The sequence below is a fragment of the Pseudophryne corroboree genome, chromosome 5 (assembly GCF_028390025.1).
Source record: "Pseudophryne corroboree isolate aPseCor3 chromosome 5, aPseCor3.hap2, whole genome shotgun sequence".
Classification (NCBI taxonomy): Eukaryota; Metazoa; Chordata; class Amphibia; order Anura; family Myobatrachidae; genus Pseudophryne; species Pseudophryne corroboree.
The window spans coordinates 844,793,788-844,810,072 of NC_086448.1; the positions used below are offsets into that span (position 1 = coordinate 844,793,788).

At 47.6% G+C, this 16,285-nt stretch overlaps 1 protein-coding gene across 1 annotated transcript in view; it reads left to right on the forward strand.

Moving 5' to 3' along the window:
• LOC134929703 (protein HEG-like) overlaps positions 1 to 16,285 on the forward strand; it is a 70,265-nt gene that overhangs the window by 19,052 nt on the left and 34,928 nt on the right. The window lies entirely within an intron of this gene.

Genomic DNA, 16,285 nt, shown 5'->3' on the forward strand with positions numbered 1-16,285 from the left:
CCGGGCCCATTTAGGAGTGGCACTGCAGTGTCACGCAGGATGTCCCTTCCAAAAAACCCTCCCCAATCAACACATGATGCAAAGAAAAAGAAAAGAAAAAAGAGGTGCAAGATGGAATTGTCCTTGGGCCCTCCCACCCACCCTTATGTTGTATAAACAAAACAGGACATGCACACTTTAACCAACCCATCATTTCAGTGACAGGGTCTGCCACACGACTGTGACTGATATGACGGGTTGGTTTGGACCCCCCCCAAAAAAGAAGCAATTAATCTCTCCTTGCACAAACTGGCTCTACAGAGGCAAGATGTCCACCTCATCTTCACCCTCCGATATATCACCGTGTACATCCCCCTCCTCACAGATTATCAATTCGTCCCCACTGGAATCCACCATCTCAGCTCCCTGTGTACTTTGTGGAGGCAATTGCTGCTGGTCAATGTCTCCGCGGAGGAATTGATTATAATTCATTTTAATGAACATCATCTTCTCCACATTTTCTGGACGTAACCTCGTACGCCGATTGCTGACAAGGTGAGCGGCGGCACTAAACACTCTTTCGGAGTACACACTTGTGGGAGGGCAACTTAGGTAGAATAAAGCCAGTTTGTGCAAGGGCCTCCAAATTGCCTCTTTTTCCTGCCAGTATAAGTACGGACTGTGTGACGTGCCTACTTGGATGCGGTCACTCATATAATCCTCCACCATTCTATCAATGTTGAGAGAATCATATGCAGTGACAGTAGACGACATGTCCGTAATCGTTGTCAGGTCCTTCAGTCCGGACCAGATGTCAGCATCAGCAGTCGCTCCAGACTGCCCTGCATCACCGCCAGCGGGTGGGCTCGGAATTCTGAGCCTTTTCCTCGCACCCCCAGTTGCGGGAGAATGTGAAGGAGGAGATGTTGACAGGTCGCGTTCCGCTTGACTTGACAATTTTGTCACCAGCAGGTCTTTCAACCCCAGCAGACTTGTGTCTGCCGGAAAGAGAGATCCAAGGTAGGCTTTAAATCTAGGATCGAGCACGGTGGCCAAAATGTAGTGCTCTGATTTCAACAGATTGACCACCCGTGAATCCTTGTTAAGCGAATTAAGGGCTCCATCCACAAGTCCCACATGCCTAGCGGAATCGCTCCGTGTTAGCTCCTCCTTCAATGTCTCCAGCTTCTTCTGCAAAAGCCTGATGAGGGGAATGACCTGACTCAGGCTGGCAGTGTCTGAACTGACTTCACGTGTGGCAAGTTCAAAGGGCATCAGAACCTTGCACAACGTTGAAATCATTCTCCACTGCGCTTGAGACAGGTGCATTCCACCTACTATATCGTGCTCAATTGTATAGGCTTGAATGGCCTTTTGCTGCTCCTCCAACCTCTGAAGCATATAGAGGGTTGAATTCCACCTCGTTACCACTTCTTGCTTCAGATGATGGCAGGGCAGGTTCAGTAGTTTTTGGTGGTGCTCCAGTCTTCTGTACGTGGTGCCTGTACGCCGAAAGTGTCCCGCAATTCTTCTGGCCACCGACAGCATCTCTTGCACGCCCCTGTCGTTTTTTAAAAAATTCTGCACCACCAAATTCAAGGTATGTGCAAAACATGGGACGTGCTGGAATTTGCCCATATTTAATGCACACACAATATTGCTGGCGTTGTCCGATGCCACAAATCCACAGGAGAGTCCAATTGGGGTAAGCCATTCCGCGATGATCTTCCTCAGTTGCCGTAAGAGGTTTTCAGCTGTGTGCGTATTCTGGAAAGCGGTGATACAAAGCGTAGCCTGCCTAGGAAAGAGTTGGCGTTTGCGAGATGCTGCTACTGGTGCCGCCGCTGCTGTTCTTGCGGCGGGAGTCCATACATCTACCCAGTGGGCTGTCACAGTCATATAGTCCTGACCCTGCCCTGCTCCACTTGTCCACATGTCCGTGGTTAAGTGGACATTGGGTACAACTGCATTTTTTAGGACACTGGTGAGTCTTTTTCTGACGTCCGTGTACATTCTCGGTATCGCCTGCCTAGAGAAGTGGAACCTAGATGGTATTTGGTAACGGGGGCACACTGCCTCAATAAATTGTCTAGTTCCCTGTGAACTAACGGCGGATACCGGACGCACGTCTAGCACCAACATAGTTGTCAAGGCCTCAGTTATCCGCTTTGCAGCAGGATGACTGCTGTGATATTTCATCTTCCTCGCAAAGGACTGTTGAACAGTCAATTGCTTACTGGAAGTAGTACAAGTGGGCTTACGACTTCCCCTCTGGGATGACCATCGACTCCCAGCAGCAACAACAGCAGCGCCAGCAGCAGTAGGCGTTACACGCAAGGATGCATCGGAGGAATCCCAGGCAGGAGAGGAATCGTCAGAATTGCCAGTGACATGGCCTGCAGGACTATTGGCATTCCTGGGGAAGGAGGAAATTGACACTGAGGGAGTTGGTGGGGTGGTTTGCGTGAGCTTGGTTACAAGAGGAAGGGATTTACTGGTCAGTGGACTGCTTCCGCTGTCACCCAAAGTTTTTGAACTTGTCACTGACTTATTATGAATGCGCTGCAGGTGACGTATAAGGGAGGATGTTCCGAGGTGGTTAACGTCCTTACCCCTACTTATTACAGCTTGACAAAGGGAACACACGGCTTGACACCTGTTGTCCGCATTTCTGGTGAAATACCTCCACACCGAAGAGCTGATTTTTTTGGTATTTTCACCTGGCATGTCAACGGCCATATTCCTCCCACGGACAACAGGTGTCTCCCCGGGTGCCTGACTTAAACAAACCACCTCACCATCAGAATCCTCCTGGTCAATTTCCTCCCCAGCGCCAGCAACACCCATATCCTCCTCATCCTGGTGTACTTCAACACTGACATCTTCAATCTGACTATCAGGAACTGGACTGCGGGTGCTCCTTCCAGCACTTGCAGGGGGCGTGCAAATGGTGGAAGGCGCATGCTCTTCACGTCCAGTGTTGGGAAGGTCAGGCATCGCAACCGACACAATTGGACTCTCCTTGTGGATTTGGGATTTCGAAGAATGCACAGTTCTTTGCTGTGCTGCTTTTGCCAGCTTGAGTCTTTTCATTTTTCTAGCGAGAGGCTGAGTGCTTCCATCCTCATGTGAAGCTGAACCACTAGCCATGAACATAGGCCAGGGCCTCAGCCGTTCCTTGCCACTCCGTGTCGTAAATGGCATATTGGCAAGTTTACGCTTCTCCTCCGACAATTTTATTTTAGGTTTTGGAGTCCTTTTTTTTCTGATATTTGGTGTTTTGGATTTGACATGCTCTGTACTATGACATTGGGCATCGGCCTTGGCAGACGACGTTGCTGGCATTTCATCGTCTCGGCCATGACTAGTGGCAGCAGCTTCAGCACAAGGTGGAAGTGGATCTTGATCTTTCCCTAATTTTGGAACCTCAACATTTTTGTTCTCCATATTTTAATAGGCACAACTAAAAGGCACCTCAGGTAAACAATGGAGATGGATACTAGTATACAATTATGGACTGCCTGCCGAGTGCAGACACAGAGGTAGCCACAGCCGTGAACTACCGTACTGTACTGTGTCTGCTGCTAATATAGACTGGTTGATAAAGAGATGTCTATGTAACTATGTATGTATAAAGAAGAAAGAAAAAAAAAACACGGTTAGGTGGTATACAATTATGGACGGACTGCCTGCCGAGTGCAGACACAGAGGTAGCCACAGCCGTGAACTACCGTACTGTACTGTGTCTGCTGCTAATAATATAGACTGGTTGATAAAGAGATGTCGTAGTAGTATGTATGTATAAAGAAGAAAGAAAAAAAAACCACGGTTAGGTGGTATACAATTATGGACGGACTGCCTGCCGAGTGCAGACACAGAGGTAGCCACAGCCGTGAACTACCATACTGTACTGTGTCTGCTGCTAATATAGACTGGTTGATAAAGAGATGTCTATGTAACTATGTATGTATAAAGAAGAAAGAAAAAAAAACCACGGTTAGGTGGTATACAATTATGGACGGACTGCCTGCCGAGTGCAGACACAGAGGTAGCCACAGCCGTGAACTACCGTACTGTACTGTGTCTGCTGCTAATATAGACTGGTTGATAAAGAGATGTCTATGTAACTATGTATGTATAAAGAAGAAAGAAAAAAAACCCACGGTTAGGTGGTATACAATTATGGACGGACTGCCTGCCGAGTGCAGACACAGAGGTAGCCACAGCCGTGAACTACCGTACTGTACTGTGTCTGCTGCTAATATAGACTGGTTGATAAAGAGATGTCGTAGTAGTATGTATGTATAAAGAAGAAAAAAAAACCACGGTTAGGTGGTATACAATTATGGACGGACTGTCTGCCGAGTGCAGACACAGAGGTAGCCACAGCCGTGAACTACCGTACTGTGTCTGCTGCGACTGGATGATAAATGATATAAAAAATATATATATATCACTACTGCAGCCGGACAGGTATATATTATATATTATATAATGACGGACCTGCTGGACACTGTCTGTCAGCAGAATGAGTTTTATTTTTATAGAATAAAAAAAACAACAACACACAAGTGAAGTCACACGACGAGTGTTTAACTTTTTCAGGCAATCACAATATAAGTATACTACTAACTATACTGGTGGTCAGTGTGGTCAGGTCACTGGTCAGTCACACTGGCAGTGGCACTCCTGCAGCAAAAGTGTGCACTGTTTAATTTTAATATAATATTATGTACTCCTGGCTCCTGCTATAACCTATAACTGGCACTGCAGTGCTCCCCAGTCTCCCCCACAATTATAAGCTGTGTGAGCTGAGCAGTCAGACAGATATATAATATATATAGATGATACAGCACACTGGGCTGAGCCTGAGCAGTGCACACAGATATGGTATGTGACTGAGTCACTGTGTGTATCGCTTTTCTCAGGCAGAGAACGGATATATTAAATAAACTGCACTGTCTGGTGGTCACTCACTATATAATATTATGTACTCCTGGCTCCTGCTATAACCTATAACTGGCACTGCAGTGCTCCCCAGTCTCCCCCACAATTATAAGCTGTGTGAGCTGAGCAGTCAGACAGATATATAATATATATAGATGATGCAGCACACTGGGCTGAGCCTGAGCAGTGCACACAGATATGGTATGTGACTGAGTCACTGTGTGTATCGCTTTTTTCAGGGAGAGAACGGATATATTAAATAAACTGCACTGTCTGGTGGTCACTCACTAGTAAACTCTCTGCACTCTCTACACTTCTACAGTACTCCTCCTAGTCCTAAACTCCAGTAAATCTCTCTCTCTTATAATCTAAATGGAGAGGACGCCAGCCACGTCCTCTCACTATCAATCTCAATGCACGTGTGAAAATGGCGGCGACGCGCGGCTCCTTATATAGAATCCGAGTCTCGCGAGAATCCGACAGCGTCATGATGACGTTCGGGCGCGCTCGGGTTAACCGAGCAAGGCGGGAGGATCCGAGTCTGCTCGGACCCGTGAAAAAAACCATGAAGTTCGGGCGGGTTCGGATTCAGAGAAACCGAACCCGCTCATCTCTACATGAGATGTAATTAAAATAGAGAAATAGTGTTAAAAAATTAACAAGTGAAATGTGTTAATAGAATGTAAAGGTATGTCATGCTAAAGCCATCCAGCTCAGCCAGTCCAGAGGCACCACGCCTCACACCTCCAATACCCCAATCTGGGTCTATGATTAATCAGCAAGGAGCCACATGATAATGGCTCCTTGCTACAATATGTCTAAGATAAGAGCTTCGCTGACAGAAAGTGCTATCCTACAGGAAGCCATTCAAAAATTACTAAGGTCAAACGTAATTGTTCCAGTTCCAGTTCCACCTCACCTACATCCCAAAGGTTATTATTAAAACCTGTTTGTGGTACCGAAACCGGACGGTTCGGTAAGACCGATATTAAACCTAAAGTCTTTGAACCCCTACTTAAGGGAATTCAAATTCAAGATGGAGTCTCTGAGAGCAGTGATCTCAGGTCTGGAGGAGGGGGAATTCTTGGTATCCCTGGATATCAAGGATGTGTACCTTCATATTCCGATCTGGCCGCCTCACCAGGCTTATCTCAGATTTGCGCTGCTGGACTGTCACTATCAGTTCCAGACGCTGCCGTTTGGCCTCTCCACGGCACCAAGAGTGTTCACCAAGATAATGGCGGATAATTCCTTACCTGGACGATCTGCTGATAAAAGCGTCTTCCAAGGAAAAGCTGTTGCAGAGCATTGCGCTCTCAACTGAAATACTCCAGGATCATGGGTGGATCCTGAATCTTCCAAAGGTGCATCGGGAACCGACAAGGAGATTGTCCTTCCTGGGATGATCCTCGACATGGAAGTACAGAGGGTGTTTCTGCCGGAGGAGAAAGCATTGGTGATACAAACAATGGTCCGGGATGTCCTGAAGCCAGCCCGGGTATCGGTTCATCAGTGCATTCGCCTTCTGGGGAAGATGGTTGCCTCATACGAGGCTCTACAGTACGGAAGATTTCATGCAGGTCTTTCCAGCTGGATCTCCTGGACAAATGGTCGGGTTCTCATCTTCACATGCACCAGAGGATACGTCTGTCACCGAAAGCCAGAATCTCGCTCCTCTGGTGGCTGCAAACTTCTCACCTACTAGCGGGCCGCAGGTACGGGATTCAGAATTGGAGCCTCCTAACCACGGATGCAAGTCCCAGAGGTTGGGGAGCAGTAACCCAGGGGGAAACTTCCAAGGAAGGTGGTCAAGTCTGGAATCCATCCTTCTGATATACATTCTGGAACTAAGAGCTGTGTACAACGGTCTTCTATAGGCGGCACTTCTTCTAAAAGATCGGGCCATTCAAGTTCAGTCGGCCTACATAAACCGACAAGGCGGAACGAAGAGCAGAGCTGCAATGTCAGAGGTAACAAGAATCCTCCTCTGGGCGGAAAATCACGCGGCTGCGCTGTCAGCAATCTTCATACCGGAGTGGACAACTGGGAAGCGGACTTCCTCAGCAGACACGATCTCCATCCAGGAGAGTGGGGCCTCCATCCAGAGGTGTTCGCAGAGGTGACCAGTATTTGGGGCGTACCTCAAATAGACATGATGGCCTCACGCCTCAACAAGAAGCTTCAGAGGTATTGTTCCAGGTTGAGGGATCCACAAGTGGTGGCGGTGGACACCCTGGTAACACCGTGGGTGTTCCGGTCAGTGTATGTGTTCCCCTCCACTTCCACTCATCCCAAGGTTTCCCAAAATAATCAAAAGAACAAGAGTTCAGGCGATCCTCATTGCTCCAGACTGGCCAAGAACGGCTTGGTATGCGGATCTTCTGGAGTTACTGCTGGAAGATCCGAGGCTTCTTCCTCTTCGGGAGGACCTTCTGCAACAGGGGTCGTCAAGACTTACGCCGGCTACGTTTGACGGCATGGAGGTTGAACGCCAGATCTTAGCTCGGAAGGGGATTCCGAACAAAGTTATTCCTACCCCGATACAGGCTAGGAAAGGAGTAACGTCAAACTATTACCATCAGATTTGGAAAAAGTATGTGTCTTGGTGTGAATCCAATAAGTTTCCTATGGTGGAGTTTCAACTGGGACGTTTCCTCCTCTTCCTGCAAGCAGGGGTGGATGTGGGCTTGCGCCTGGGCTCCATCAAAGTCCAGATTTCGTCCTTGTCCATTTTCTTCAAGAAACAATTGGCTGCCCTCCCTTAGGTTCAGACTTTCTTGAAAGGGGTTCTGCACATCCAACCTCCCTTTGTGCCTCCTACAGCACCTTGGGATCTTAACATGGTGTTGCAGTTCCTGCAATCAGATTGTTTTGAGCCTTTACAGGAGTTTGAGGTCAAGTTTCTTACTTGGAAGGCGGTCACACTGTTGGCATTAGCATCTGCTAGACGTGTGTCAGAACTGGGGGCATTGTCCTGCTAGAGCCCCTACTTAATTTTTCATGAAGATAGAGCTGAGCTCAGGACGCGTCAGCAGTTTCTTCCGAAGGTTGTGTCGGATTTTCATATCAACCAACCTATTGTGGTGCCAGTGGCTACTGATTCCTCAATTACCTCAAAGTCCTTGGATGTTGTGAGGGCTTTGAAGATTTATGCGAAGAGAACTTCTCGTCACAGAAAGTCGGACTCTCTGTATGTCCTTTATGATCCCAACAAAATTGGTTATCCTGCTTCTATGCAGATGATTTCTTGCTGGATCAGGTTCACTATCCAGCATGCTTATTCTACGGCAAGATTGCCGTGTCCAAATTCTGTTAAGGCCCACTCTACTCATAAAATGGGTTCTTCCTGGGCAGCTGCCCGGGGTGTCTCGGCTTTACAGCTTTGCAGAGCGGCTACTTGGTCTGCAAAACACGTTTGCTAAGTTCTACAAGTTTGATACTTTGGCCTCTGAGGACCTTACGTTTGGTCAATCAGTTCTGCAGGAGCCTCCGCACTCTCCCTCCCGTACTGGGAACTTTGGTACATCCCCATGGTACTGATGTGGACCCCAGCATCCTCTAGGACGTAAGAGAAAATAGGATTTTAATTACCTACCGGTAAATCCTTTTCTCATAGGGGGTTATTCCGAGTTGGTCGCTCGGTAATTTTTTTCGCATCGCAGCGATTTTCCGCTTAGTGCGCATGCGCAATGTTCGCACTGCGACTGCGCCAAGTAAATTTGCTATACAGTTAGGTATTTTACTCACGGCTTTTTCTTCGTTCAGGCGATCGGAGTGTGATTGACAGGAAGTGGGTGTTTCTGGGCGGAAACAGGCCGTTTTATGGGCGTGTGGGAAAAAACGTTACCGTTTCTGGGAAAAACGCGGGAGTGGCTGGAGAAACGGAGGAGTGTCTGGCCGAACGCTGGGTGTGTTTATGACGTCAAACCAGGAACGACAAGCACTGAACTGATCGCAGATGCCGAGTAAGGTTGAAGTATCAGAAACTGCTAAGAGGTGTGTAATCGCAATTTTGAGAATCTTTCGTTCGCAATTTTACTATGCTAAGATTCACTCCCAGTAGGCGGCGGCTTAGCGTGTGCAAAGCTGCTAAAAGCAGCTTGCGAGCGAACAACTCGGAATGACCCCCATAGTCCGTAGAGGATGCTGGGCGCCCGCCCAGTGCTTTGTTTTCCTGCAGTTGTTACTTGGTTCAGTACTGCATTGTTACTTAAGTAACTTAAGTACTGTTGTTCAGCCGTTGCTGCATTGTTTCAAGCTAATTAGCTTGGTTTTCTGTTATGTGTGAGCTGGTATGAATCTCGCCACTATCTGTGTAATTACTTCTCTCGAAGTATGTCGGTCTCCTCGGGCACAGTTTCTAGACTGGGTCTGGTATGAGGGGCATAGAGGGAGAAGCCAGCCCACACTATTAAACTCTTAAAGTGCCCATGGCTCCCATGGGAACCGTCTATACCCCATGGTACTAATGTGGACCCCAGCATCCTCTATGGACTACGAGAAAAGGATTTACCGGTAGGTAATTAAAATCCTATTTTTCCTCCATCAGCCCCATTGTTAATCCTGCTCTGGGAACACACAGCAGCCAAAGGGCAGACAAAGGGCAGAGCCTCCCATTGGATGCAACCAGTGTGGGAGGGCGTTTCTCGCCCAATCAGCTGTGGACTGTGTGTGATAGCCCTGCTGCTAACCCAATGAGAGCTCCTAGCCACCCCCAGCATTATACACACAGTCACAGAGTGACAGATCTGGGCTATTATATAGGACACGTACTCAAACTCGGTCCTCAGGACCCCACACAGTGCATGTTTTGCAGGTAACCCAGCAGGTGCACAGGTGTATTAATTACTCACTGACACATTTTAAAAGGTCCACAGGTGGAGCTAATTATTTCACTTGTAATTCTGTGAGGAGACCTGCAAAATATGCACCGTGTGGGGTCCTGAGGACCGAGTTTGAGAACCTATGATATAGGAGATTCAGGTTTTATATTGAATTTAAGGTCCTCATTATAAAATGTGGGGCCTGAGTGGGTGAGAGTGTATAGTGATGATGGGTGGAGCTGTGATAGGGTGTATAGTGATGATGGGTGGAGCTGTGATAGGGTGTATAGTGATGATGGGTGGAGCTGTGATAGGGTGTATAGTGATAATGGGTGGAGCTGTGATAGGGTGTATAGTGATGATGGGTGGAGCTGTGATAGGGTGTATAGTGATGATGGGTGGAGCTGTGATAGGGTGTATAGTGATGATGGGTGGAGCTGTGATAGGGTGTATAGTGATGATGGGTGGATCTGTGATAGGGTGTATACAGATGATGGGAGGAGCTGTGATAGGGTGTACACTGATGATGGGTGGAGCTGTGATAGGGTGTATAGTGATAGTGGGTGGAGCTGTGATAGGGTGTATAGTGATGGTGGGAGGAGCTGTGATAGGGTGTACACTGATGATGGGTGGAGCTGTAATAGGGTGTATAGTGAACAGTGATGGTGGGTGGAGCTGTGATAGGGTGTATAGTGATGATGGGTGGAGCTGTGATAGGGTGTATAGTGATGATGGGTGGAGCTGTGATAGGGTGTATAGTGATGATGGGTGGAGCTATAATAGGGTGTATAGTGATGATGGGTGGAGCTGTGATAGGGTGTATAGTGATGATGGATGGAGCTGTAATAGGGTGTATAGTGAATAGTGATGGTGGGTGGAGCTGTGATAGGATGTATAGTGATGATGGGTGGAGCTGTGATAGGATGTATAGTGATGATGGGTGGAGCTGTGATAGGGTGTATAGTGATGATGGGTGGAGCTGTGATAGGGTGTACACTGATGATGGATGGAGCTGTAATAGGGTGTATAGTGATGGTGGGTGGAGCTGTGATAGGATGTATAGTGATGATGGGTGGAGCTGTGATAGGGTGTATAGTGATGATGGGTGGAGCTGTGATAGGGTGTACACTGATGATGGGTGGAGCTGTGATAGGGTGTATAGTGATGCTGGGTGGAGCTGTGATAGGGTGTATAGTGATGATGGGTGGAGCTATAATAGGGTGTACAGTGATGATGGATGGAGCTGTAATAGGGTGTATAGTGAATAGTGATGGTGGGTGGAGCTGTGATAGAGTGTATAGTGATGATGGGTGGAGCTGTGATAGAGTGTATAGTGATGATGGGTGGAGCTGTGATAGGGTGTATAGTGATGATGGGTGGAGCTGTGATAGGGTGTATAGTGATGATGGGTGGAGCTGTGATAGGGTGTATAGTGATGATGGGTTGAGCTGTGATAGGATGTATAGTGATGATGGGTGGAGCTGTGATAGGATGTATAGTGATGATGGGTGGAGCTGTGATAGGATGTATAGTGATGATGGGTGGAGCTGTGATAGGGTGTATAGTGATGATGGGTTGAGCTGTGATAGGATGTATAGTGATGATGGGTGGAGCTGTGATAGGATGTATAGTGATGATGGGTGGAGCTGTAATAGGGTGTATAGTGATGATGGGTTGAGCTGTGATAGGATGTATAGTGATGATGGGTGGAGCTGTGATAGGATGTATAGTGATGATGGGTGGAGCTGTGATAGGGTGTATAGTGATGATGGGTTGAGCTGTGATAGGGTGTATAGTGATGATGGGTGGAGCTGTGATAGGATGTATAGTGATGATGGGTGGAGCTGTGATAGGGTGTATAGTGATGATGGGTTGAGCTGTGATAGGGTGTATAGTGATGATGGGTGGAGCTGTGATAGGATGTATAGTGATGATGGGTGGAGCTGTGATAGGGTGTATAGTGATGATGGGTGGAGCTGTGATAGGATGTATAGTGATGATGGGTGGAGCTGTGATAGGGTGTATAGTGATGATGGGTTGAGCTGTGATAGGGTGTATAGTGATGATGGGTGGAGCTGTGATAGGATGTATAGTGATGATGGGTGGAGCTGTGATAGGGTGTATAGTGATGATGGGTTGAGCTGTGATAGGGTGTATAGTGATGATGGGTGGAGCTGTGATAGGGTGTATAGTGATGATGGGTGGAGCTGTGATAGGGTGTATAGTGATGATGGGTGGAGCTATAATAGGGTGTATAGTGATGATGGGTGGAGCTGTGATAGGGTGTATAGTGATGATGGATGGAGCTGTAATAGGGTGTATAGTGAATAGTGATGGTGGGTGGAGCTGTGATAGGATGTATAGTGATGATGGGTGGAGCTGTGATAGGATGTATAGTGATGATGGGTGGAGCTGTGATAGGGTGTATAGTGATGATGGGTGGAGCTGTGATAGGGTGTACACTGATGATGGATGGAGCTGTAATAGGGTGTATAGTGATGGTGGGTGGAGCTGTGATAGGATGTATAGTGATGATGGGTGGAGCTGTGATAGGGTGTATAGTGATGATGGGTGGAGCTGTGATAGGGTGTACACTGATGATGGGTGGAGCTGTGATAGGGTGTATAGTGATGCTGGGTGGAGCTGTGATAGGGTGTATAGTGATGATGGGTGGAGCTATAATAGGGTGTACAGTGATGATGGATGGAGCTGTAATAGGGTGTATAGTGAATAGTGATGGTGGGTGGAGCTGTGATAGAGTGTATAGTGATGATGGGTGGAGCTGTGATAGAGTGTATAGTGATGATGGGTGGAGCTGTGATAGGGTGTATAGTGATGATGGGTGGAGCTGTGATAGGGTGTATAGTGATGATGGGTGGAGCTGTGATAGGGTGTATAGTGATGATGGGTTGAGCTGTGATAGGATGTATAGTGATGATGGGTGGAGCTGTGATAGGATGTATAGTGATGATGGGTGGAGCTGTAATAGGGTGTATAGTGATGATGGGTTGAGCTGTGATAGGATGTATAGTGATGATGGGTGGAGCTGTGATAGGATGTATAGTGATGATGGGTGGAGCTGTGATAGGGTGTATAGTGATGATGGGTTGAGCTGTGATAGGGTGTATAGTGATGATGGGTGGAGCTGTGATAGGATGTATAGTGATGATGGGTGGAGCTGTGATAGGGTGTATAGTGATGATGGGTTGAGCTGTGATAGGGTGTATAGTGATGATGGGTGGAGCTGTGATAGGATGTATAGTGATGATGGGTGGAGCTGTGATAGGGTGTATAGTGATGATGGGTGGAGCTGTGATAGGATGTATAGTGATGATGGGTGGAGCTGTGATAGGGTGTATAGTGATGATGGGTTGAGCTGTGATAGGGTGTATAGTGATGATGGGTGGAGCTGTGATAGGATGTATAGTGATGATGGGTGGAGCTGTGATAGGGTGTATAGTGATGATGGGTTGAGCTGTGATAGGGTGTATAGTGATGATGGGTGGAGCTGTGATAGGATGTATAGTGATGATGGGTGGAGCTGTGATAGGGTGTATAGTGATGATGGGTGGAGCTGTGATAGGATGTATAGTGATGATGGGTGGAGCTGTGATAGGGTGTATAGTGATGATGGGTTGAGCTGTGATAGGGTGTATAGTGATGATGGGTGGAGCTGTGATAGGGTGTATAGTGATGCTGGGTGGAGCTGTGATAGGGTGTATAGTGATGATGGGTGGAGCTGTGATAGAGTGTATAGTGATGAGTGGAGCTGTGATAGGGTGTATAGTGATGATGGGTGGAGCTGTGATAGGGTGTATAGTGATGATGGGTGGAGCTGTGATAGGGTGTATAGTGATGATGAGTGGAGCTGTGATAGGGTGTATAGTGATGATGGGTGGAGCTGTGATAGGGTGTATAGTGATGAGTGGAGCTGTGATAGGGTGTATAGTGATGATGGGTGGAGCTGTGAGAGTGTATAGTGATGATGGGTGGAGCTGTGATAGGGTGTATAGTGATGATGAGTGGAGCTGTGATAGGGTGTATAATGATGGGTGGAGCTGTGATAGGGTGTATAGTGATAATGGGTGGAGCTGTGATAGGGTGTATAATGATGATGGGTGGAGCTGTGATAGGGTATATAGTGATGATGGGTGGAGCTGTGATAGGGTGTATAGTGATGATGGATGGGGCTGTGATAGGGTGTATAATGATGATGGGTGGAGCTGTGATAGGGTGTATAGTGATGATGGGAGGAGCTGTGATAGGGTGTATAATGATGATGGGTGGAGCTGTGATAGGATGTATAGTGATGATGGGTGGAGCTGTGATAGGGTGTATAGTGATGATGGGTGGAGCTGTGATAGGGTGTATAGTGATGATGGGTGGAGCTGTGATAGGGTGTATAGTGATGATGGGTGGAGCTGTGATAGGGTGTATAGTGATGATGGGTGGAGCTGTGATAGGGTGTATAGTGATGATGAGTGGAGCTGTGATAGGGTGTATAGTGATGATGAGTGGAGCTGTGATAGGGTGTATAGTGATGATGGGTGGAGCTGTGATAGAGTGTATACAGATGGTGGGAGGAGCTGTGATAGGGTGTACACTGATTATGGGTGGAGCTGTGATAGGGTGTACACTGATTATGGGTGGAGCTGTGATAGGGTGTATAGTGATAGTGGGTGGAGCTGTAATATGGTGTATAGTGAATAGTGATGGTGGGTGGAGCTGTGATAGGGTGTATAGTGAAAAGTGATAGTGTGTGGAGCTGTGATAGGGTGTATAGTGATGATGGGTGGAGCTGTGATAGGGTGTATAGTGATGGTGGGTGGAGCTGTAATAGGGTGTGTAGTGAATGGTGATGGTGGGTGGAGCTGTGATAGGGTGTATTGTGAATAGTGATAGTGTGTGAAGCTGTGATTGGGTGTATAGTAATGATGGGTGGAGCTGTGATAGGGTGTATAGTGATGATGGGTGGAGCTGTGATAGGGTGTACACTGATTATGGGTGGAGCTGTGATAAGTGTATAGTGATGGTGTGTGGAGCTGTGATAGGGTGTATACTAATGATGGGTTGAGCTGTGATAGGGTGTATACTAATGATGGGTTGAGCTGTGATAGGGTGTACACTGATTATGGGTGGAGCTGTGATAGGGTGTATAGTGATGATTGGTGAAGCTGTGATAGGGTGTACACTGATGGGTGGAGCTGTGATAGGGTGTACACTGATGGATGGACTTGTCATAGGGTGTACACTGATGATGGGTGGAGCTGTGATAGGGTGTACACTAATGATGGGTAAAGCTGTGATAGGGTGTACACTGATGATGGGTGAAGCTGTGATAGGGTGTACACTGATGATGGGTGGAGCTGTGATAGGTTGTACACTGATGATGAATGGACTTGTGATAGGGTGTACACTGATGATTGGTGAAGCTGTGATAGGGTGTACACTGATGATGGGTGAAGCTGTGATAGGGTGTACACTGATGATAGGTAAAGCTGTGATAGGGTGTACACTGATGATGGGTGGAGCTGTGATAGGGTGTACACTGATGATGGATGGACTTGTGATAGGGTGTACACTGATGATTGGTGAAGCTGTGATAGGGTGTACACTGATGATGGGTGAAGCTGTGATAGGGTGTACACTGATGATAGGTAAAGCTGTGATAGGGTGTACACTGATGATGGGTGGAGCAGTGATAGGGTGTACACTGATGGTGGGAGGAGCTGTGATAGGGTGTACACTGATGATGGGTGGAGCAGTGATAGGGTGTACACTAATGATGGATGGACTTGTGATAGAGTGTACAGTGATGATGGGTGAAGCTGTGAGAGGGTGTATACTGATGATGGGTGAAGCTGTGATAGGGTGTACACTGATGATGGGTGAAGCTGTGATAGGGGGTACACTGATGATTGGTGGAGCTGTGACAGGGTGTACACTGATGATAGGGTGTATACTGATGGTGGGTGGAGCTGTGATAGGGTGTACACTGATGATGGGGGGAGTTGTGATAGGGCGTATATGGATGATGGGTGGAACTGTGATAGGGTGTGCACAGTTGGTGGGTGGAGCTGTGATAGGGTGTACACTGATGATGGGTGAAGCTGTGAGAGGGTGTACACTGATGGTGGGTGTAGCTGTGACAGGGTGTACACTGATGATGGGGGGAGTTGTGATAGGGTGTACACTGATGATGGGTGGAGCTGTGATAGGGTGTACACTGATGATGGGTGGAGCTGTAATAGGGTGACACTGATGATGGGTGGAGCTGTGACAGGGTGTACACTGATGGTGGGTGGAGCTGTGACAGGGTGTACACTGATGATGGGTGGAGCTGTGATAGGGTCACACTGATGATGGGTGGAGCTGTGATAGGGTGTACACTGATGATGGGTGGAGCTGTGATAGGGTGACACTGATGATGGGTGGAGCTGTGACAGGGTGTACACTGATGATGGGTGTATATTGATGGTGGGTGGAGCTGTGATAAGGTGTACACTGATGATGGGAGGAGCTGTGATAGGGTGTAC